Below are 23,147 nucleotides of genomic sequence, written 5' to 3'. Positions count from 1 at the left end.
GCTCTTTGTCTTCCACGTGCTATTTCTCTGACACCGCATTATTCCTCTGTTCCAAGGCATGGAGAGTGAGAACAGCCAGGCTACTCTCTACAAGGCACTAAAACATTTATTCACTCCATGCTTTAACCTTTCCCTTATCCGTCTCAGTGCATTTTCTCTCTCTCCCTTGTTTTTCCATACCCGACCCACCTAGGGTAGGCAGCACAGTCATCTAGGCTGGTGTGCCTAATTTAGTGCCATTCATGGCCATGGAGACCACTGGCATGTCTAACCCATACACCAGCACATCAGTCAGATTTGCTGTGTGCGTTTAGTGTATCCAACTCTTATGGTGATGAAATGTGACTGGTTGGTGTCCATTACAAAGACTCCGCGAGCACACACTTTCCCAGCTCTGTTCCAGTTCTGTCGAGAGTGCTGCTTTCTCTCTCTCACCCACACATCCAGGCTGCGGGAGAGGTGTATCCTTTAACAGGCCTGTGTGTGTCTGAGTATAACTGCCGGTTGTTATGTCATAGTAACTCTCACACTACCAGTGTTATGTGATTGTAGGCCACATCTGTAATCCTTCTCTATATCAAAGGCTGAGGTGGTGTGAAATATGTCCTTATCATTTAAAGGTACCGGTATGTCATGATGTGTTGTCTGTTTTGGAAGAGGTGTCTCAAATGGCATTTGTGAGCTTATGGTGTACAATAATAACCTCTCTGTCCACATCCAGGCTGAGGCTGAGGTGGCCTCTCTGAACAGGCGTATCCAGCTGGTTGAGGAGGAGTTGGACAGGGCCCAGGAGAGACTGGCCACTGCTCTGCAGAAACTGGAGGAGGCAGAGAAAGCTGCAGATGAGAGCGAGAGGTGTGTGTGTGTGTGTGGTGTTTTGAAGGGGTGGAGGTTGGGCGGTGTTCTCAGTCTTCACCGGGTCACGCCACTTCCTGTTGTGGGACAAGGTCATTGATGGGTGTGAGCTGGAATTAGCCTATTTGAGGGTGTACCCTGTGGATAATTTGTCTATATATGCTAGGTTTGTCTACATATGCTAGGATACTTTCTCACATACACACTGCCCCCTGACATCTTTGTATCAGTGCCCCTCTGATCTGGCCTGCATTATAGGGTCCTGACACCACATATCAGCAGAAGAGAGCTGTGGAGGTAGTTTGCCACCAGACTATACAGAGAGATGTGCTCACCTGTTTTTCTCCTTCAGTATTTCCTGTGCCCAAAGCTAAGGCCTGCAGTACACTGTGTAATATGGTAATTAAGGCCAAAATACTTTTTTGACACTCATTCCTTGCCCACTCTACCTTAGGGGTATGAAGGTGATTGAGAATAGGGCTTCCAAGGATGAGGAGAAGATGGAGATGCAGGAGATCCAGCTGAAGGAGGCCAAGCACATCGCTGAGGAGGCCGACCGCAAGTATGAGGAGGTGAGCTGATCAGAGCCCCCCCCCCCCAACAAACACACGGTCACACATGTAGAACAAGGCTCTGGTGTGGCTTCTGAAGAAGTCTTGGACCGTGCATCACTACTTTCGTTCTCTCATTCTCTTGCTCTTATCAAATGTTTCACTTCCTTTGCTCTCTGCCTTTCTATCCCTACAGGTGGCTCGTAAGCTGGTGATCATTGAGGGTGATCTGGAGCGTACAGAGGAGAGGGCGGAGCTGGCCGAGGGGTGAGTCGCTTTCTCACGTACTTAATCAATCTCCCTGTACCTCTTCACTACAGTCTTACACTGCATCTGCTTAAGCTGGTAGCAGAACACATAAAAACACCCACTGGTTCCATCACTCTTACACTGCAGAAGTAAGTTTAAAGCCACAATGTGTTTCAGCCACACCTTTTGCATGGCGTTACTTAACTGGCCTCAACACGTCTTTGCCTGACTGCACGACGCATTCGCTCTCGTCACAGTAGGAACTGCACACCCACTTATGTCACTTTAAAAAAAAAACTTTTACGTGTTTTGAAGATTTGTTACTAAACGTTAAACTGGAGCTGTCTTTACTATGCAACCGAATGATACTGTTACTTTTGCAATTACCTGTAGTATAGCTTTAATAGGAAATATATATTCAAATGTCTGCTAGCACTAACTCGGACTAGCACGCTATCATTAGTGTAAAAATGGGAATGCCCTAACAGTACCATGACAATATCCAATCTGTTCTCCCCCTCTCCCCATATGTATGTGCCTGTTGTATGTGTCCTGGGTTTACCATACCGACATGTCGGTTACCATTTTCTCTTTCCCCTCTATCTTGTCTTTCTCGGTCCTTCTCTTTTTTCTGCATGCGCTTCCGTGTCACTCATTAACAGCAACGCCCGGAGGTTGGAGGAGCAGCTGAGGGGTTTCGACCAGTCACTGAAGAGCCTGCAGGCCTCTGAGGACAAGGTACCACCCCCCTTTCTCCCTGTTCTTACCAACTACAGGACACAATGGTGCCTTATGGGGACCCTCAACGGGTCTGACTGGGGTCTTCATTATAGGCGTCCATAAACACAACCCTCTGAACCTGGTTTATGTGGACCAGGAATGCACACAGGGATTTGCAGTCCTCCTACCCTCGCTAACATAAAGTCCTACGTTTATCTGGCTGCACGACTGACTGCTGTAATTGTATAGCTGCTGCCTCCGCGATCCTTTCCCCTTCTCGTGTGTGCTCCTTTTCACTTCTTCTCTCTCAAACGCTCTGCATACCATCCGCATGAATTGACCCGATCTACAGGCGCTCCATAATCCATGTTTAGTAAGAGTATTTGACCACAAACATTTTCCTTTGGTTTATCAGGGATTTTTATAAGTCTGTTTTGTATTGTTGAGATTATTTAGTTTGTAGCAGAATGGCCGTGGTCTGGGTCCCATTCCGAGGTTAAAGTCCATGCCTTTCTCTCCTTGTTTTTCTTTGTAAATCTCTCCGTCTGTTGTCTCTACCCCCACCCTCTAATTCCCTGTTCATTGTTACATGTCTTTTCCTTGCCCCTCACCTTTGTCCTCATTTCCCTCACTCCCTCTTCCTCATCCCCCTATTCCCAAACCCTGCCAAAACCCCAAATGAACTGCAAAAAAAACTAAATACTGCAGCAAATGTGCCGAGTTGGAGGAGGAGCTGAAAAATGTCAGCAATAACTTAAAGTCCCTGGAAGCCCAAGCTGAGAAGGTAGGAGGGAGGGAGGGGAAACCCTGCATGCTTTTTGAACTGAATGTAACTGCACCCAGGCCAGTCCTGGAGACAACTACAGGTTCATTGACCACCTAAAACCCTCCAAAGCCTTATTGATCTGAAATGAGTTGCTGGTGAATTTCTTTAACTACAATATGATTACATAACCCTGGATGTTGTGCATAACCTGAATTTGAAGTGTTTGGTGTCCATTTAAGAAGGGATAAACTTAGTATTCTGTAACGTTTTTGAAAGCATGTGTACTGGTATATGCTACATAATGCTTGACTTTAGTCCAAAATGTCATATGTAATCAACTTACTTAATTTATCAAAGTAGAGGCAGACCTGTTTGCCTTGTAACGGTGTCTGGGTTTGCGTCCCGCCCACAGCCTCAAAGTCAGTTTAGTTTCAGACATCCCCCAGAACTTGGTTTGGTTCCTGCTCATGTAACCATGTGATCTGTAACATAAGCTGAACTCTGTTTGGATGAACTGACCAATAAAACTGCCAGCATCACAAATTCCCAGGCAACAACGAAGTTAGACATTAGATTGTCTGGAATGTAGAGAGACAAGTACTCTAATGGCTCTAGAAGGCTTGCCAACCCTGAGGAAATTCCAGCCCCATGTTTTAGACACACAGATGTTCTCTCCTGTTGCCATTTAAAAGGTGGAACGAAGAAGTACATACAAGCAGGCATCAAAACCAGCTCACCAGGGACTCTTTCCTCCATCCTGAAAACTCACTCCTCTCATCTGAAGAGGCCCAGGACTGGTTCTAACTAGAGGTCGACCGATTATGATTTTTCAAAACCGATACCGATTATTGGAGGCCCAAAAAAGCCAATACTGTTAATCGGCCGATATATTAAAAAATATATATATATATTTGTAATAATGACAATTACAACAATACTGAATGAACACTTATTTTAACTTAATATAATACATCAATAAAATCCATTTCGCCTCAAGTAGATAATGAAACATGATCAATTTGGTTTAAATAATGCAAAAACAAAAGTGTTGGAGAAGAAAGTAAAAGTGCAATATGTGCTATGTAAGAAAGCTAATGTTTCAGTTCCTTGCTCAGAACATGAGAACATATGAAAGCTGGTGGTTCCTTTTTAACATGAGTCTTCAATATTCCCCGTTAAGAAGTTTTAGGTTGTAGTTATTATAGGACTATTTCCCTCTATACCAATTGTATTTCATTAACCTTTGACTATTGGATGTTCTTCTAGGCATTTTAGTGTTGCCAGTATAACAGTATAGCTTCCGTTCCTCTCCTCGCTCCTCCCTGGGCTTAAACCAGCAACACATCGACAACAGCCACCACATCAAAGCAGCGTTACCCATGCAGAGCAAGGGAAACATCCACCCCAAGGCTCAGAGCGAGTGAAGTTTGAAACGCTATTAGTACGCACTAACTAGCCAGCCATTTCACTTCAGTCACACCAGCCTCATCTCGGGAGTTGATAGGCTTGAAGTCATAAACAGCACAATGCTTGACGCACAACGAAGAGCTGCTGGCAAAACGCACTGAAGTGCTGTTTGAATTAATGTTTACGCGCCTGCTTCTGCCTACCACCACTCAGTCAGATACTTGTATGCTCAGTCAGATCATATGCAACACAGGATATGCTAGATAATATCTCGTAATATCATCAACAATGTGCAGTTAACTAGTGATTATGATTAATTGTTTTTTATAAGATAAGTTTAATGCTAGCTAGCAACTTAGCTTTGCTTACTGCATTTGCGTAACAGGCAGTCCAAGTGGAGTGCAATGAGAGAGGCACGTCGTCAGTTGCGTTGGAATAGTTAAGGTTGCAAGATTGGATCCCCCGAGCTGACACGGTGAAAATCTGTTTTTCTGCCCCTAACGAGGCAGTTAACCCACTGTTCCTAGGCCGTCATTGAAAATGTGTTCTTAACTGACTTGCCTAGTTAAATAAAGGTGTAAAAAAAAAAATGCCGCCCAAAAATACAGATTTCCGATTGTTATGAAACTTAATCGGCCTTAATTAATCGGTCGACCTCTAGTTCTAACTAAGGTGTTTCAGGGCAGTGAGGGAGTCTGCATGGTGGTTGTCTGCTGTGGCGTAATCCTTAAACACTTCTAGATTAGAGGCCACACCCTGACTTTGCAGCTGCAAGAATGCATACCCCCTTCTCCCGTAAATCCCCCCCAGGGTGATGATACTGTACTGCACTACACCAGTGCTCTGCAGCTCAGAGAAAGAGACCTTTTCAGCAAACTCCCATTGCCAAACGAGTGTCTGCCAATGATGTCGTCCGACAAGAGAAGCCGGTTTTGTTTTCATTCTTCTCCCACCCAAAATCTAGCTACATTGAAGCTGCACTAATGGACCGTTTTTCTCTCAACTCCCCATGCATGTTGAGTCACACTCAGTCTACACACCTCTCCCTCATTCTCTCAAAAGCTTGATGAGCCCATGCCTTCCCACTGCACTGTTGCAGCTCAGTCCGCACAAAGGTGGTAGTGAAGATATTTATAACTAACCCAAGATAGTTAATCTGTGTCGTTTACAGTGGGAGCAAATTAAGCATAGTGGGTAGAACGAGCAAGGAGGTAGGCCAAGCACGAGCTAGCGAGTTCCTATTGGTGCGTTGAAGCATATTTCCAATAGGGAACGCCTTCGCTGAAGTGCGTGTATGCACAAATTCGACCTTGCACTCCTAAACAATGCAATTTAAAAATAACTTTGGCAAAGTATCAGTCAAACTTAGTGTACTGTCTTTAACAGATTCTAGATTTGGGGACCGAAATGTCAGCCCAGCTTCACCTAGTTCCATCCTCACTACCTGTGACTGGACTTCCCCTCGCCACCATATTTTGTGGTGAGAACATTCTCAACGGATAGCCCCGTGACATGTCTGGGTTACCCCTTCTGTCTGGTGGAGTTTCAATCAAACTCGCACAGCAGCCACATTTTAAAGGCTTTTGACCAGACTGAGTACTCGAGATGAGGAATAATAAGTATCAGTTTCTCCTAATTGTAGGCCAACTCACTTCCCAGGGGGTTTCTTTGCAGGTCAGTATCTGTTTCTCATTAGTCACAGATGTCGCCCCTTCCCACCCTCTTATTTAAAAAGAAATATATATATATTGCATAGCACACATCTGCTAGAGGCTTCCAAATGGCGCAGTGGTCAAAGGCACTGCATCTCAGTGCTAGAGGCGTCACTACAGACCCTGGTTCGATTCCAGGCTGTATCACAACCATCTGTGATTCTGAGTCCCATAGGGCGGTGCACAATTGGCCTGGCATCGTTAGGTTTGGCCAGGGTAGGCTGTAATTGTAAATAAGAAATAGTTCTTAACTTACTTGCCTAGTTAAATAAAGAGGTGGAAACATGTTAGGGAGAGACAGTTAAAATGAGTGCTGTTGTAAGTCCTAGTTAAGCCTACTGGCTACCTCTGATAACACATTTGAATTATTGTTTTAAGCTTTGTCATTTTCTTGTCGCTCTGGCTCCACTAATGTGCAGCGTTGATTTGACTCTTTCTACTACATGACACAAGAATCCTGGCTGTTCTATGTGAACGCTCTGTTGTGCTGTCCTGAATAAGCCTGAGGACTCCCTAGTGTTCCCAACATGTGATTCTCTGATTGGCTTTTCTTTCTTCCTCCCATTTTGTCCCCTACAGTACTCCCAGAAAGAGGACAAGTACGAGGAGGAGATCAAGATCCTGACCGACAAACTCAAAGAGGTGAGATTCCCCGGAAACGTCTATCATGGAGCTCTGAATGGATGACTGATGCTGTGATGTATTGCTGTGGTGGGGGGGTTTAATGAACTTGTGTTACTTTCCCATAGGCTGAAACCCGTGCTGAGTTTGCTGAGAGATCAGTGGCCAAACTGGAAAAGACCATTGATGATCTTGAAGGTAGGACTTTCACTCGCCATATTGTTGCAGTTCACAGTACAGTTATAAACTGTACTCTCCTGCTTGTGCCCTCTGGCTTTGTCTTGCTCTCCATCCCCCCTTGGTGTACATCTCTCCTCGTCCCTTTCTCCTCTCCCCTCTGTGCGCCCACAGATGAGCTCTATGCACAGAAATTGAAGTACAAAGCCATTAGTGAGGAGTTGGACCATGCCCTCAATGACATGACCTCCATGTAAATACTAATTTAGATGCCTGTTGTGGTGTGGGTTGAACTGGAGTGTGCTATCGTGTGTTAATAACAGTATGATTCAGTAACCGTATGCAGACTGTCATAAGAGGATGGATCAAGTTGAGTTGCTAGGGAACTATTGTAGTGGAATGTGCTCTGGTAGCCTTTGGCTGTTTGTGCTGGAAAATGTATTGAGGCATAGCCTACCATGTACACACTTCCATGCATCTACACCCATGCACACATTCCATTTTATTCTGACTAGGGATCGGCACATTGTAGATACAAGTAAATCTGCAGTGGTAGAACGTTTCCTCAGACCTTGAGCTTTCCCCTTCACCCGCTTCTGCAATGTAACGGATGTGAGCTGTCACCTTGGCAACAGCACAACACAAGGCACGAACACTGATACTTTATGTAGATATGGCTCACAGGCCTACTTATCCACATGTAAATGTGGACACAAGTTATCTTTTTATGGATATCAATGCCTTTGACTATGCCTTTGACTAGTCTAGCTCAGGGATTCCATTTGGAACTATTGGGTTGCAGCTCGTGTGTATGTTGGGCGATTTCTTTCAGTCTAATTCAATTACAAGTTTGAGTATCCCGGGGTTCTACTGTAATACACTTAAAGGGCAATTCCACCACTTTTTAACATCCATCTCCAGCACCAAACCGGTGTCTACATATGTGAAAACAGCGTGTTTCTATGAACATTTTGAATAACTTAAATGTGCTGCCTTCACATGTTGACCCTGTTATTGTGCTGGAGATTATAAAAACCAGGCTGAAAGTGGTGGCATTGCTCTTTAACTCCTTTAACTCTGGTCACGCTTGGTGTGTTTTGGATTTGCATGGATTATAGGTTTGCTGTGAGTTTACACCCCATGACTACAACCATGGTGTGTCAGTATTATTTTTGAAGTGTTAAATTGCCATTGCTTCGTCTCTATTTCAGATAAATTGGACTAGTTAGATTTCTGGAAAACCCTGAATTCAGTCTGCCTGAACTGCCACAACGGTTGCGTGCTCTCTTTCCCCCCCTTCCTTTCTAGATAAAGAACCATACCCTCCTCCTAGTCACCAGTGCCTGTCTCTCCCTTTCTCTCTCTCATCTCCCTTTGTCATTGGCCCAGTTACGGCCAACACGCTGGTTGAGTTTCTGGGTTACTGTCTTTCTTATTTTCCACCTGTCCTTTCCTATCTGTACTACACTGCTCGCTCTGACACTCATGTTCACACTCTATTTGTGACTGTCTCTCTGTACCTAATGAAGAGGGGGGAAAAGAATGCCATGGCATTAGTCTCTGTTCACTGCTTTTTGGCTGTCCACGCTGTCTGGGCTTCATTGGTTTCACTCCACTATGCTTTTTGGCATGGTTTTGAATCACCAGAGGTGGGTCAGTATCTGATGCAACCCCTGGAAATAAGTGAGTAGGGGGAGGTATTCTGAGCAAGAATTTTATCACAAGCATTAATGTGGGCACAGTAAGTACTTAATCGTTATGAATGAATGTTTGGCTAGATTTCTTGAATTTGGACTAAAGGCATGACACCCTCAGACACACACACATTTTTGAAATGTGTCCTGGTGATCAAAGAAGATTTAGTCTTGCAGACCAAGTTTGTGTAATCCTAGATTACCGGTGTGGAACAGACCCTTACCTTTCTCTCACATGTTCACCCTTCTGAGTCACGTCTGCTAAAGTGACCCAAAAGAGGAAAGCTCAAAACAGATTTGCAGGTGAATTATTGAAACTGTGCAAATATTGTATTTTTAATGTGACCTGGCATCAGGAACGTTAATACACGTTTATTTGTAGATAAATTGACTCCTTGTTACTAAAGCAGAAAAGCCTGTAATAGTGACTAGCTCAGTCAGCGTTGGTATTCCAAACCGTGTCAGTACACACAGCATGGTCATTGTACAGCTAATGCTACAGTAAGTAGTTAGACAAGATGCCTAAAATGGACTATTCAATGACATCAAAATGACATGCCTGTGGTTGCACAAAATGAGTCGCATGAGCCGTGACTTGTCATAATGCAAGATATTAACTTGGTAATTGTTGACTTAAGTCTACAGAATTCATTACACACCCATAACTAAATACACAGCCTTTATTACAACCTTATGTTTGCTATCTTGACACCATAGCATAATTATATCCAAAAAAGTCACAATCTTCAGTGGTGCCATTTTGTATAAAGGTACTGGTGAGATTTTTGAAATAAAGACCAATGAATTGTTTTAAAAGTTATTGTTAACATCTGCAGTTTGAACAATTAGTCACCCCACTACTGTTTTGGTGAAGGGATGAGGCTGGGCCTCCCGATTGGCGCAGTGGTCTAAGGCAGTGCTAGCTGTGCCACTAGAGATCCTGGTTAGTCCACAGGCTGTCGCAGCGACCGGGAGATCCATGGGGCGGCGCACAATTGGCCCAGCGTCGTCCGGGTTAGGGGAGGGTTCGGTCTGCAGGGATATCTTTGTCCCATCGCGCTCTAGCGACTCCTGTGGTGGGCTGGGCGCATGCACGCTGACGAGGTTGCCAGGTGTACGGTGTTTCCTCCGACACATTGGTGCGGCTGGCTTCCGGGTAAGCGGGTATTGTCAAGAAGCAGTGCGGCTTGGCTGGGTCGTGTTTCGGGGGACGCGCACGACCTTCGCCTCTCCCGAGTCCCATCGCTGCAACTCCTGTACGGACAAGACTAACTATGAAATTTGGGGAGAAAATTGGTCATAATAAAATAAAGGGTGAGGCTGGAGAAATGCAACCACTTTCAGAATCATATTAGAGAGCGATGGATGTCAGGACTGGCCATCCATGATATAAAAATCATAGTTTTTACCATGTTTTGAGGCTTTAATGGTTGTTTACAAACAATGGCATAAACATGCTTATATTTTGGGTTCTGATGAGGTATGCCAGCTGTACCTCGCTCACGGGGCATTCATAAGTTATGTTTTTCAAGAATCAATAGGTTTAGCCTATCAATCTTAAGTAGACAATGTAAGTAAATTTATTACCAAATGATTTGTGTTTCCATTCAGGGAGAAAGACTCCCCCCCCCATGTGTAAATAATAAATCATGGTACCAATAATTGCTTCTAATACACCAGATGTATGTCCTTGAACTGTTTTTACAAAAAACGGTTAAAAATCGCACAGGATAATTTAGTTGCTAATGGCAGCCTGCAGTACCCTAGTCGGCCTTCAACTTGAGATACTCAATGGGTGGGCAGCACTGAGCTAGCCTGCAACGTCTCTTCCTGGACTAGCTCAAACTGCGCATGTTTCAATGAGATGCCATCTTAACCAACTTAATTTAACTTCGATGCGCTATTGAGTCTTCATAGAAATGAATTTTCACGTGATAGCTTTGTCCATCTTTTTTATTTGACCTTTTTGGTAGGCTAGATGAGAACAGAACAAGTTCTCATTTGCAACTGCGACCTGGTCAAGATGAAGCAAAGCAGTTCGACACACAACAACACATGGAATAAACAAACATACAGTAGAAAAAGCCTATATACAGTATGTGCAAATGTGGTAGGGCAATAAATAGGCCATGGTGGCGAAGGAATTAAACACTGGAATGGTAGATGTGCAGAAGATGACTGTGCATGCATGTACCAGTCAAAAGTTAAGGCACACCACCTCATTCCAGGGTTTCTTTATTTTGACTATTTTCTAAGTTGTAGGATAATAGAAGACATCAGATCTATGAAATATCACCTGGAATCATGTAGTAACCAAAAAAGTGTTAATCAAATCCAAATATATTTGAGATTCTTGCCTTGACAGCTTGGCACACGCTTGGCATTCTCTCAACCAGCTTCAACTGGAATGATTTTCCAACAGTCTTGAAGGAGTTCCCACATGCTGAGCACTTGTTGGCTGCTTTTGCTTCACTCTGCGGTCAAACTCATCCCAAACCATCTCAATTGGGTTGGGAGATTGTGGAGGCCAGGTCATCTGATGCAGCACTCAATCACTCTCCTTTGTCAAATAGCCCTTACACAGCCTGGTGGTGTGTTAGGTCATTGTCCTGTTGAAAAACAAATAATAGTCCCACTAAGCGCAAACCAGATGGGATGGCATATCGCTAAACCTTCCCTTCCTGTGGCGGCCCTCATGAGCCAGTTTCGTAGGGCTTGATGGTTTTTGCGACTGCACTTTAAGTTCTTGAAATTTTCCAGCTTGATTGACCATGTCTTAACCTGTTATGGCTGTAATCCCGATACCGGAATCGATATGGCAACTACCAGTGAAAATAGAGGGCACCAAATTCAAACCACAGAAATCTCATAATTACAATTCCTAAAACATACATGTGCCTTCTATCATTTTAAAGCTCTTCTCGTTGTTAATCCCACAAGTGTCCGATTTCAAATAGGCTTTTCAGCCAAAGCACTACAAATGATTGTTAGGTCTCCACCAAACCACAATAAGTACTGCCATTTTCCAGCAAAATATAACATTCACAAAAACCAGAAATAAAGAGAATTAATCACTAACCTTGAATTATCTTCATCAGATGACACTCATAGGACTTCATGTTACACAATACATGAATGTTTGATAAAGTTCATATTTATATAAGAGATCTGAGTTTACATTGGCGTGTTAGATTCACTAGTTCCAAAAACATCAAGTGATTTTGCATAGCCACATCATTCAACAGTCATCATGAATGTAGATGATAATACAAGTTATACACATGGTATTATAGATATACCCCTCCTTAATGCAACCGCTGTGTCAGATTTCAAGAGAACTTTACGGAAAAAGAAACACATGCAATAATCTGAGACGGCGCTCAAAAGTAAAAACGTCACAGCCGCAAAGATGGCGTCAACATAAACCAGAAATGACATGATAAATATTCCCTTACCTTTTGATCTACATCAGAAAGCACTCTAGGAATCCCAGGTCCACAAATGTTTGTTCGAAAATGTCTGTTATTTATGTCCAAATCCCTTCTTTTGTTAGTGCGTTTTGGTATACATATCCAAACGCTAATTCTGGTCAGCGTTATATCGGACAAAAAGTGATATTACCGGTCGAAGAAACATTTCAAACTAAGTACAGAATCAATCATTAGGACGTTTTTAACATATAGCTTCAATGAAGTTCCAACCGGAGTGTTCTTGTCTTTGTGAGCAATGGAACGCAAGTGACTACCATGAGGAAAAAGTGGGATCACATAATGGCTGCTTGATGGACAGCTGATATATTCTGCTCTCATTCACTCCCACAACAACATAGAAGCCTTATTATAAGTTCTATTGATGGTTGACATCTAGTGGATCCCCTAGGCCAGGGGTGTCAAACTCAAATTCCCAGTGGGCCAAAATGTAAAACCTGAACAAAGTCACGGGCCAACATTGAACAAATTAACCTTTTAATATGGACCCAAACAAGTTTTGCTTTAACATTGAATATGGAACAAGCATCGCTTATTACCATACAATATATAATTTAATAGTGGAGACATGCAAAATCGAATTTCAAATGAAAAAACACATCAATGGCATTCATTTATTAAATGTAAATAAAAATTGTATGCCTCTTTTCTATTTGCAGCCTTCTGATTTAAATACCAAAATAAACTTTTTCCACTGGCTAATAATTTTACAAATAAAATGATAATAAATCAATCAACCATTCAAGCCCATGCCTTGTAGCAAGAAAAAGTGCATAAAGAAAACGTTAATTATTGCACACTGGTCTAATCTGATGTGCCCAAGCCAGATACCTGGCATCTCTTCTTGGATGCTAGTTCATCAATGTCTGGGCTCAAGCTCTGAGCTGAAGAAATCCTCAGTATCGAGCGAAGATGTTCATCAGTCAGACGTCTCCTGTGAGTTGTTTTGTCATCTTCATCGAGGAGAAAAGTTGCTCGCATAGATAAGTGCTGCCGAACATGGAGAGCATCTGAGCAGCTTGGGTGCGGAGCTGAGGCATTGTGTCAGGGATGAACCGTGGAAACTGTGCGGCGCCCACAGCATCATACTTTGACTTCAGCGTGTCGTTGCACTGGAGTTCAATCAGCTCCATTTGGATGTTGGTTGGTGCATTTTCCACATCAACTGCGAAGGGATTACTAAGCAGTTCAAACTTGCATTTCTGGGCATCGAAGTCGGCAAATCGCCGGCTAAACTCAGCGGCGAGAACACTGAGTTTTTCAGCAAACTGTGCGCATGGGAACACGGTGGTAGAGATCTGCGCTTTTATGGATTGGCAGCAGGGAAAATGGCAAGGGTTTCCTTGCAGCATCTGATTCTCCCACAGGCACAGTTTAGTTTTGAAGGCCCTCACTGCAGCGTACATGTCTGTGATGATGCGCCCCCGCCCCTGAAGCTGCAGGTTCAGCGCATCGAGATGGCTCGAGATGTCACAGAGAAAGGCCAGCTCACACAGGAACTTTTGCTCCCGGAGCTCTGCTGTATCCTTCCCTTTGGTTTCCAGGAATTGACATATTTCCTCACGCAGCTCGAAACATCTGTTCAGTACTTTTCCTCTGCTTAGCCATCTCACCTCTGTGTGATACGGCACGTCTGCGTATTCCGAACCACACTCCTCCAGAAAAGATTTAAACTGGCGGTGATTTAGACCTTTGGCTCTTATAAAGTTAACTACCTGTGTTACTGTGGTCATAACATGTTCCATCTTTAGGGCTTTGGCACACAGTGCTTCCTGATGTATGATGCAGTGGTAAACAGTTAGCTCACCTGCACAGTTCTCTTCCCGCATCTTCTCCCGAACCATGCCCACCAGTCCACTCTTTTTACCGCACATCGCTGGCGCACCATCTGTCGTTAATCCAACGAGTTTATCCCACGGCAGCTTTATTTCAGTTACACATTTGGAAACCTCAAAGATTTCCTTTCCTGTGGTTGTGCCATGCATTGATTTGAATCCTAATAGCTCCTCCGTAACACACAGATTTGAGTCCACTCCACGGATGAAGACTGACAGCTGAGCAGTATCAGATGCGTCGCAGCTCTCATCCACAGCGAGGGAGAACGCAACAAAATCTTTTCCCTTTTCCATCAGCTGGTCATACAGATTGGTGGCAAGATCACATGTGCGATCAGCTACTGTGTTCCTGCTCAGGCTCACGTTTGAAAATGCTTGTTTTTTTCTCTGGGCATACGAGGTCACAAACCTTCATCATGCACTTTTTCATGAACTCTCCCTCATTAAAGGGCCGGGCTGATTTTGCGATCTCTGCTGCCACTATATAACTAGCCTTTACAGCAGCCTCGCTTTGTGATGTGGCTTTTTTAAACATATTCTGTTGTGAAACCAAACTTCTTTTCATCTCCTCTACTTTCTGGCTCCTTTGAGTCATGTCCAGGTCCTTGTATTTGTCATGGTGTTTCGTATCATAGTGTCGTCTAATGTTGTACTCCTTACTTACAGCCACGTTGACTCCACAAACAAGACAAACAGGTTTGTCTTTTACATATGTAAACAGATATTCTGCCTCCCACTTGTCCAGAAAGCTCCTGTTTTCTGCTTTCTTTTCGCCATTTTTGGGAAGGGTTAGCTCGCTGACAGTTGTAGCGTCTATGTTGCTATGACTACTGTCACAGAGGAGAGAGTGTTTCTGGGTCCTGTCCTGATTGGCGCGCGAAAACAGCAGAGCATTATGGGATTCGTAGTATTAGTGGTGAATGCGCTGTATAATACCGGCGGGCCAGCTCTAGTAGTAATTTGGTATTGTCTCGCGGGCCAAATATAATTACCCCGCGGGCCAAATTTGGCCCACGGGCCAGAGTTTGACACCCATGCCCTAGGCAGTGCAACATCATTCATATCTCAAGGGGATTTCATTGGGATGCATACAAGCTCAGATTTCTGACTTCCTGTTTTGATTTCAACTCAGGATTTTGCCTGCCAATATGAGTTCTGTTATACACAAAGACATCATTCAAACAGTTTTAAACTTCAGTGTTTTCTATCCAATAATAATATGCAATTATTAGCAACTATGACTGAGGAGCAGGCCGTTTTGATATGGGCACCTTTCATCCAAGCTACTCAATACTGCCACTGCAGCCATAAGAAGTTAAAGTAATGATGGACTGTCATTTCTCTTTGCTTATTTGAGCTGTTCTTGCCATTAATATGGACTTGGTCTTTTACAAAATAGGGCTGTCTTCTGTATACCACCCCTACCTTGTCACAACAGAACTGATTGGCTCAAATGTGTTAAGAAAATAAATTCCACAAATGTACTTTTTAACAAGCTAACCGTTTAATTGAAACTCATTCCAGGTGACTACCACATGAAGCTGGTTGAGAGAATGTCAGGAGTGTGCAAAGGGTGGCTACTTTGAAGAATATCAAATAATATATATTTTGATTTAACACTTTGGTTACTACATGATTCCATATGTGTTATTTTGTAGTTTTGATGTCTCAACTACTATTGTACAATATAGAAAAATAAAGAAACCCTTGAATGAGTAGATGTGTCAATGTTTGACTGGTAGTATGTAGTCATTGTTTCCATCTAGTGCACCATGACTGTGCTACTGCTAGTTATAAATCTAAAAAGGTGGCTACAGAAATTTAAGCAGAAGCTGGCTGAGTGAATGCATTGCTAGTTGACTTTGCTAGTATGCTTTTAAATATTTTAATGTTCACACCAGCGACAATTATGGGTCTCCCTCCAGTTTAGGCTAGTAAATTACCGATCTAAAGTTGTGATGAATACCAACTAAAGCTACATGTTGAGAAACCTAGAGATAATAGCCATACCAGCATATCAACCAATATGCTGTTAAGTAGTCTTGTACAGTTGAAGTTTACATACACCTCAGCCAAATACATTTAACTCAGTTTTTCACAATTCTGGACATTTAATCCTAGTAAAAATTCCCTGTTTTAGGTCAGTTAGGATCACCACGTTATTTTAAGAATGTGAAATGTCAGAATAATATAATTATTTGTGTTTATTTCTTTCATCACATTCCCAGTGGGTCAGAAGTTTACAAACTCAATTAGTATTTGGTAGCATTGTCATTAAATTGTTTAAAAATGTTTTGGATAGCCTTCCACAAGCTTCCCACAATTTTGGTGAATTTTGGCCCATTCCTTCTGACAAAGCTGGTGTAACTGAGTCAGGTTTGTAGTCCTCCTTGCTCGCACATGCTTTTTCAGTTCTGCCCACACATTTTCTATGGGATTGAGGTCAGGGTTTTGTGATGGCCACTCCAATACCTTGACTTTGTCCTTAAGCCATTTTGCCACAACTTTGGAAGAATGCTTGTGGTCATTGTCAATTTGGAAGACCCATTTGCGATAAAACTTTAACTTTGATGTCTTGATGTTGCTTTTAAAATATCCACAATTTTTCTCCCTCATGATGCCATCTATTTTTTTGTGAAGTGCACCAGTCCCTCCTGCAGCAAAGCACCCCCACAACATGATGCTGCCACCCCCGTGCTTCAGTTAGGATGGTGTTCTTCGGCTTGCAAGCCTCCCCCTTTTTCCTCCATAACGATGGTCATTATGACCAAACGGTTCTGTTTTTGTTTCATCAGACCAGACATTTCTCCAAAAAGTACGATCTTCATCCCCATGTGCAGTTGCAAACCGTAGTCTTGCTTTTTTATGGCAGGTTTGGAGCAGTGGCTTCTTTGAGCGGCCTTTCAGGTTGTCGATATAGGACTCATTTTACAGTGGATATAGATACTTTTGTACCTGTTTCCTTCAGCATCTTCAAGGTCCTTTGCTGTTCTGGGATTGATTTGCACTTTTCGCACCAAAGTACGTTCATATCTAGGAGACAGAACAGGTCTACTTCCTGACGGCTGGGTGGTCCCATGGTGTTTATACTTGCATACTATTGTTTGTACAGATGAACGTGGTACCTTGAGGCTTTTGGAAATTGCTCCCAAGGATGAACCAGACTTATGGAAGTCTACAAAAAAAAAAAAATCTGAGGTTTTGGATGATTTCTGTTGCTTTTTCCCATGTCAAGCAAAGAGGCACTGAGTTTGAAGGTAGGCCTTGAAATACATCCACAGGTACACATCCAATTGACTCAAATTATGTCAATTAGCCTATCAGAAGCTTCTAAAGCCATGACATAATTTTCTGTAATTTTCCAAGCTGTTTAAAAGCACAGTCAACTAAGTGTATGTAAGCTTCTGACGCACTGGAATTGTGATACAGTGAAATAATCTCTCTAAACAATTGTTGGCAAAGTAGATGTCCTAACTAACTTGCCAAAACTATAGTTGGTTAAAAAGAAACTCGAGTGGTTTAATGACTCCAGCCTTAGTGTATGTAAACTTCTGACTTCCATTGTAAATGTAACACTTGCTGTCCCATGCAGGCAGTACAGAACGAAACCTGTTCATGGCGAGCAAAATAAAAAACCTACTGTTCTACTTTCTTGGACCTGTTTCCTTACTAGCACTGACTTTGCTGATGGCTGCTTTGAGGAACGTTTTTACTGACTTGTTGTTGTACGTCACTACCTTAAGTTGACAGGCCTGACTACTGTATTGCTTTCCTGTCTGGTCTACCCAAGAAAGCCATTGGTCAACTGCAAAACAGACTGCTGCAGCACGGGTACTGACCAAGATGAGACTGAGAGCACACATTACCCTGGTTTTAAAGTCTTTGCACTGGCTGCCCGAGTTTTAGAATACATTTTCAGGTTCTATTGGGTTTGCAAATCAATCTGCCATCGTTCACCCCGATACATGTCAGACATGCTTTTAAGTAATGTACCTAGTAGGTCCCTCTGGCACTGGCCTTTTTAACTATCCCAAAGTCTAGGACCAAGATGCTTGGATAGGCAGCCTTTAGTTATTATGCCCCCAGCCTTTGAAATAGCCTGCCAGAGAACCTGAGGGGTGCTGAAACTGTGGACATATATTTGGTATCTTAAACATTTTTAGCTTAGCTTTTCCTTAGGGTGCATTTTAGTTGTCGTTTTTTAAATCTTGTTTTCTGTAGTAAATATTTCAACTTTTATTATATATATTTTTATTCTGTAAAGCACATTGTGTTGCATTCCATGTCTGAAATGTCCTGAATAAATAGTTTGATTTTGATTTGAAGTTGAATGTTAAGTGTCTCTGGATAAGGGTGTCTGCTAAAGGCTGCTAGAGAAGTGTAGCTGACAGGTCAGACTTGTTTTATTAAATGTTCTAACAGTGTGAGCGATCTCGTCATGCCACATGCCAAATGTCTGCCACGTTCTCGCTCTGTCAGAGAAATCTGGCCATACAATAGCTCGGGCTGTGTTTGTTTCAGTGACTTTTATACTGTAGTTAAATAGGGAATTATCTGGTGATACCAAACATGGCTCTCTTTACTCTATGGAGACCTTGTGAATTATGAAGCTATGTCATAGAATTTATTTTAGTCACCCCGGGTTTCATTCTACAGGTTAAGGCGTACATTTTTGGTTCTGTCACTATATAGTGAAGTTGTAGACCAAACCATAACATTTGATTAGGTTCCCCTTTTTGGAGGTACTGCTAGAATGACCAGGACGCACTTTCTAGTATTAGGGGGGGGATCAACCCCAATATTTGACCAGGTGCTATACTGTCTTGTGGAGTTGCAGAAATAGATGTCCTACATCTTCTGTCAGCTACAGCTGAACTCATTCCTTGTTTATCCTTGACAGTTATGTATGTGACTTGTTTTCAAAGTAGTCATGTACTGATTTGACGCTATCAGGAGGTTTTGTCATGGATTGACATGGTTTAGCCCTTGGCGTTGCTCCACTATAGTGTAGTAGACCTCTTACAAAACTCAAACACCAATTTAACATCTCAATGTCTTGCCTCCTACGTCCTCATCTCACCACCAGGAGGATCCTTCGCTTACCTTCATTCTTTGTTTTGATTTACAGATGCGCTAGCCAACGCCAAGGAGGAGAATGTCAACATTCACGCCACCCTGGACAAGACCCTGGAGGATCTTAACAGCTTCTGAGCGGCTACTGGACCTGCGGCATGGCCCCTCCACCACCACCTCTTACTGTTCCACCCCCTCACCCCTGGCCCTGTCTCTGTCTGTGCTGGCTGACTGTTTAGCAGGGGGGTGGGGGGGTTGTTAATTGTTTTTGGTCACGGTAGCACTTTCTTCAGTCCACACCTAGCCAAACGTTTCTCCCCAGTAGACCAAATGGCTGACCGCCTCTCCCACATTCCACCCCAGTATCTGCGGAAGCTCTCCTGATGAGCATCTTTTTTTTGTAGCCTCTTCATAGCATTCTTTTTAGTCTTAAAAGGGCAACATTTACTCAAGCACCCACATCTTAAGTGTTTCACAGGTTTCTAATATTCACATTCCAGCTTAGGTGTGTGATTTGTGTTTTTGAGGCCATTCCTATGAGCTTTCTTTGGATGTTAGTTGTAAGCGTTTAAATACATTGAGGCGCTTCTCTCCTGTTCTGATAAGAACCCTTAAGGGGATATTTGGTGTCCACTGGGGCACATATGAAGGTGGCGAGGGTAATAACTCTTACCTAATTATGTCTCCCTTTTGGAATGGGACCACCATTTGATCATTAACTCTCCCTCTGTTATCCCCATCTGAACCACTTGCCCTACCAATGTATCACCTCAAACTCTTGTCCCCCTCTAACATCCTTACACAAGCACTGCATTTCTACTGTGCCAATGCCCAGAGGGTCCACAACTGTGCTACCTTTTGTCAAGGATTTTGTGTTGATTTACAATTATGGGCTGGGGGATTAACATGTTTTTCTTATAAGGGAGAAGTGTTTTGTTTAGTTGCATGACATGTTTTTGTTTTTATCTGGAGTCATTTTCCAAAAAGGGCCATTGTCACAAGTTACTGTAAACTGTTTTTTGTTTTTTTCCCTTCCAGTTTACTACCCCCTCAGATCAGGAAATTGAATTGTGAATGAGTCGTGGGTCATTGAAGGGATATAAATGTCTTATCGCTTCAGACAGAATTGGATGCAGATATTCTAGCCAATTGCAGCCTTAGTCCTCTAGGCTAATTGTTATTTTTTTCCAATAAGATGATGTAGGGGAGGGTTGTGATCAGCCAATCACTACGCATTCCACTGCCAAAATGGAAGCATAGGGGCCAATGAATAGGGAGAAGGGACACAAGGGTATTATCTAGACTTCTTATCAGTATAGACTAAACTTTTTTTTTTTCTGAAAATTAAGTGAACTGCAAACCTTATAATTAATAAAGAAATAAAAAGTAAAGTATTGCATCAAGTTTAACTGGAACTTTTCACTCGACACTATGGGTGTAAACATTGTTACCAGTAATGTTTTGATTGTAATCATGACACAAATGGACACACTTTTTAAAAATAAAGAACCATGATTTGTATTGACATTCCAATTTTTGTATTGTTTTTCCTTCAGTTTGATACCACTCCAATTTAGGTGCTGCTACTACCTCCATGTCTACTTTAAAATGTTTTATGAACTAACACTTACCCTGCTATTAGAACATTGATCATGTCTGTGTCTAGTACATTTTAATTATGTTGAATGGGTGTGCAATGCAGTATTGCATTAATTTTACCATGGGTCAGCATATGTGCATGTTCCAGGTTCCCAGTTAATCGTCTAGCTATTTACAACTAAAACTATACTTTCTAGTAGCCTAGTTAACTATTTTACAATCTAACACTATAAAAAACAAAATGACACATGGCACAATTTGACACTTTTATACAAGTGCAGACTTAATCTGTATATTGGGTCTTAGTGATGTCAACACAGGAGGTAAATGTCACCAAGTACAGGAAAATGCCAAAAAGGAAACCCCAAAGTGTCTTAATAGGGCATTGTGCCACCAGAAAAGCTTCCATGCACCTTGGCATCTATTCAAGTGTCAAACTTTATTGGATGAATGTGACAGTCACATCTCTTCTAGCTATGTTGGCCAAAATAATTTCTATATCACCCTAAGCATGATGGGATGTTAATTGCTTAATTAACTCATGACCCACACCTGTGTGGAAGCACCAGCTTTTAATATACTTTGTATCCTTCATTTTTCTCAAGTGTTTATTTTATTTTGGCAGTTGTGATCCATGTAAATTAACATATTGGTCAGTGCCAATATGCACACCGTACATGTTTGGGTGTTTGATCAGATTTTTGTATTCTTGCCATGCTATGTAGTTGATAGTACAGAACACCATAGAGAAATAAATACTACATTCTCACGTTCTGCTGCTCCTCAGTGTATGAAAGGTGTTCTAGGATTTTCACAGAAAATAGTGTAATGTATACCCAACTACACTTTCCAACAAGTTCCTACAGCTGTGTAATGTCCCCTCCACATCAGTCCTCTTTCACCTTTTCTTTGGCTATTGAGAGCAACCCAGTAGCAAGTTGTGATCCATCGCCCTCATTTTTGATTATCCAATCAAAATCTACTCCTTGGTCGAGCCCACATTCAGACTGCATCATCTATTCCTGCAGAGAGAGAGGGTGTGGTGTTGAAGAGGTATTGTATTTCTCCGAAAGTGAAGAACATATCACTAATACTATCAGTGTAGGTATTGCACCTGTTGTGAACTCCCAGCCCCTCTCCCTTCGTGTCTCTTCTGAGTCCTCCACCCGAACACAGCGAGACTGACTAGGATACTCCCTCCAGAACCACTGCAGATCTGACAGATGTCATGTGTCACTCACAATCTGGGGCACAATAGAGATTAGAGAAGGTAAAATAGTAGATGACAATACATGATGCTTCAACTGCTCATCAGGTAGGGCCTTTTTTAGTCATGTTCACCAACTCTGAATATGCAGATGGTCAGTTTCTAATAGCAATTAAGACCTGACTCAAATACATGCGCTTGACATAAATCATATATGGCGGGACTTGGCTTGTATGTTTCTCCATAACAGTGGGTCAATTGAGAATTTTGTTATCTTACCCAGATAGGCTGGTGGGCTGCCTTGATGGCCACACGACAGAAGAACCCTGGGTCCTTCTCCCTCTGCTTCTCACCCCACTGGATCATGTCAGCACAGTACTTCTCCTTGTACTCACCAGCTCCCAACAGCTCCTCAAGGCCTAACCATGGTCCTGTAGGCATAGTGGGTAATATAAGGAGACAGTAGTGGTAGTGTTCCTCCATTCACTCGTAGTGTGTATTGTAGACCAGCTGGGCATGCAGGCTTTTGTTCCTGCACAGCACTTAATGTCTGATCGATTAACCTCATCAAGGCAAGGTCCTTGATTATCTGAATTAGGTGTTGTATTAGCTGGAACACAAGCCTGCACACCGAGGATCGGCCAGGATGATGTAGCACAACTGTACAGAAATACCAACCTGTGCGTATTGCTGTTTGAGAGGACCCGAGATACGCAAGATACAGCATACATCTGGACCTAGTCTGGTAGAAATTATACATGAACCACATTGTTAAACTAATATAACATTTGATAGAGTATACAATTCAGCGATAATAGCTTTGATAAATTGGTGAACAGTATGCCAACAGTCAATAGCACCTTTTGTGAATCAAATCCGTCACGTAATATTTTCCAGATTTGTGTTTCCCACTAAATAAAAGGATGAGTTTGGGTTCCACTGTCGCCATCGAAAAAACGTTGCAGCAACCAATTTATGTGTTTTATTTTTGATACAGAAGAGCTAGCCTCTTCGTTTACACATTAACCGTACCACATGCATTATGGTTGGTTGAGCTACAGTAATATACACATAACAAGCGCCAAATAATTATAACATTTGCTTATGTGATCGAATTTCTTCGAGAAAAATACATATTTCAACATTTTTACAACATGTATGTATTTATTTTAAGATATAGTCATTCTTATAAT

At 42.5% G+C, this 23,147-nt stretch overlaps 2 pseudogenes; one reads left to right on the top strand and one right to left on the bottom strand.

Moving 5' to 3' along the window:
* Positions 1-20,681, top strand: part of LOC112222868 — a 31,752-nt pseudogene extending 11,071 nt beyond the window's left edge.
* On the bottom strand, positions 20,114-22,990 carry LOC112222867 (annotated as a pseudogene).
* Positions 22,991-23,147: the final 157 nt, after the last annotated feature.

This window comes from Oncorhynchus tshawytscha, linkage group LG23, assembly GCF_018296145.1.
Source record: "Oncorhynchus tshawytscha isolate Ot180627B linkage group LG23, Otsh_v2.0, whole genome shotgun sequence".
NCBI lineage: Eukaryota > Metazoa > Chordata > Actinopteri > Salmoniformes > Salmonidae > Oncorhynchus > Oncorhynchus tshawytscha.
The sequence above is the reverse complement of the archived record's forward strand: the minus strand, read 5'-3'. Positions and strand labels throughout refer to the sequence as shown.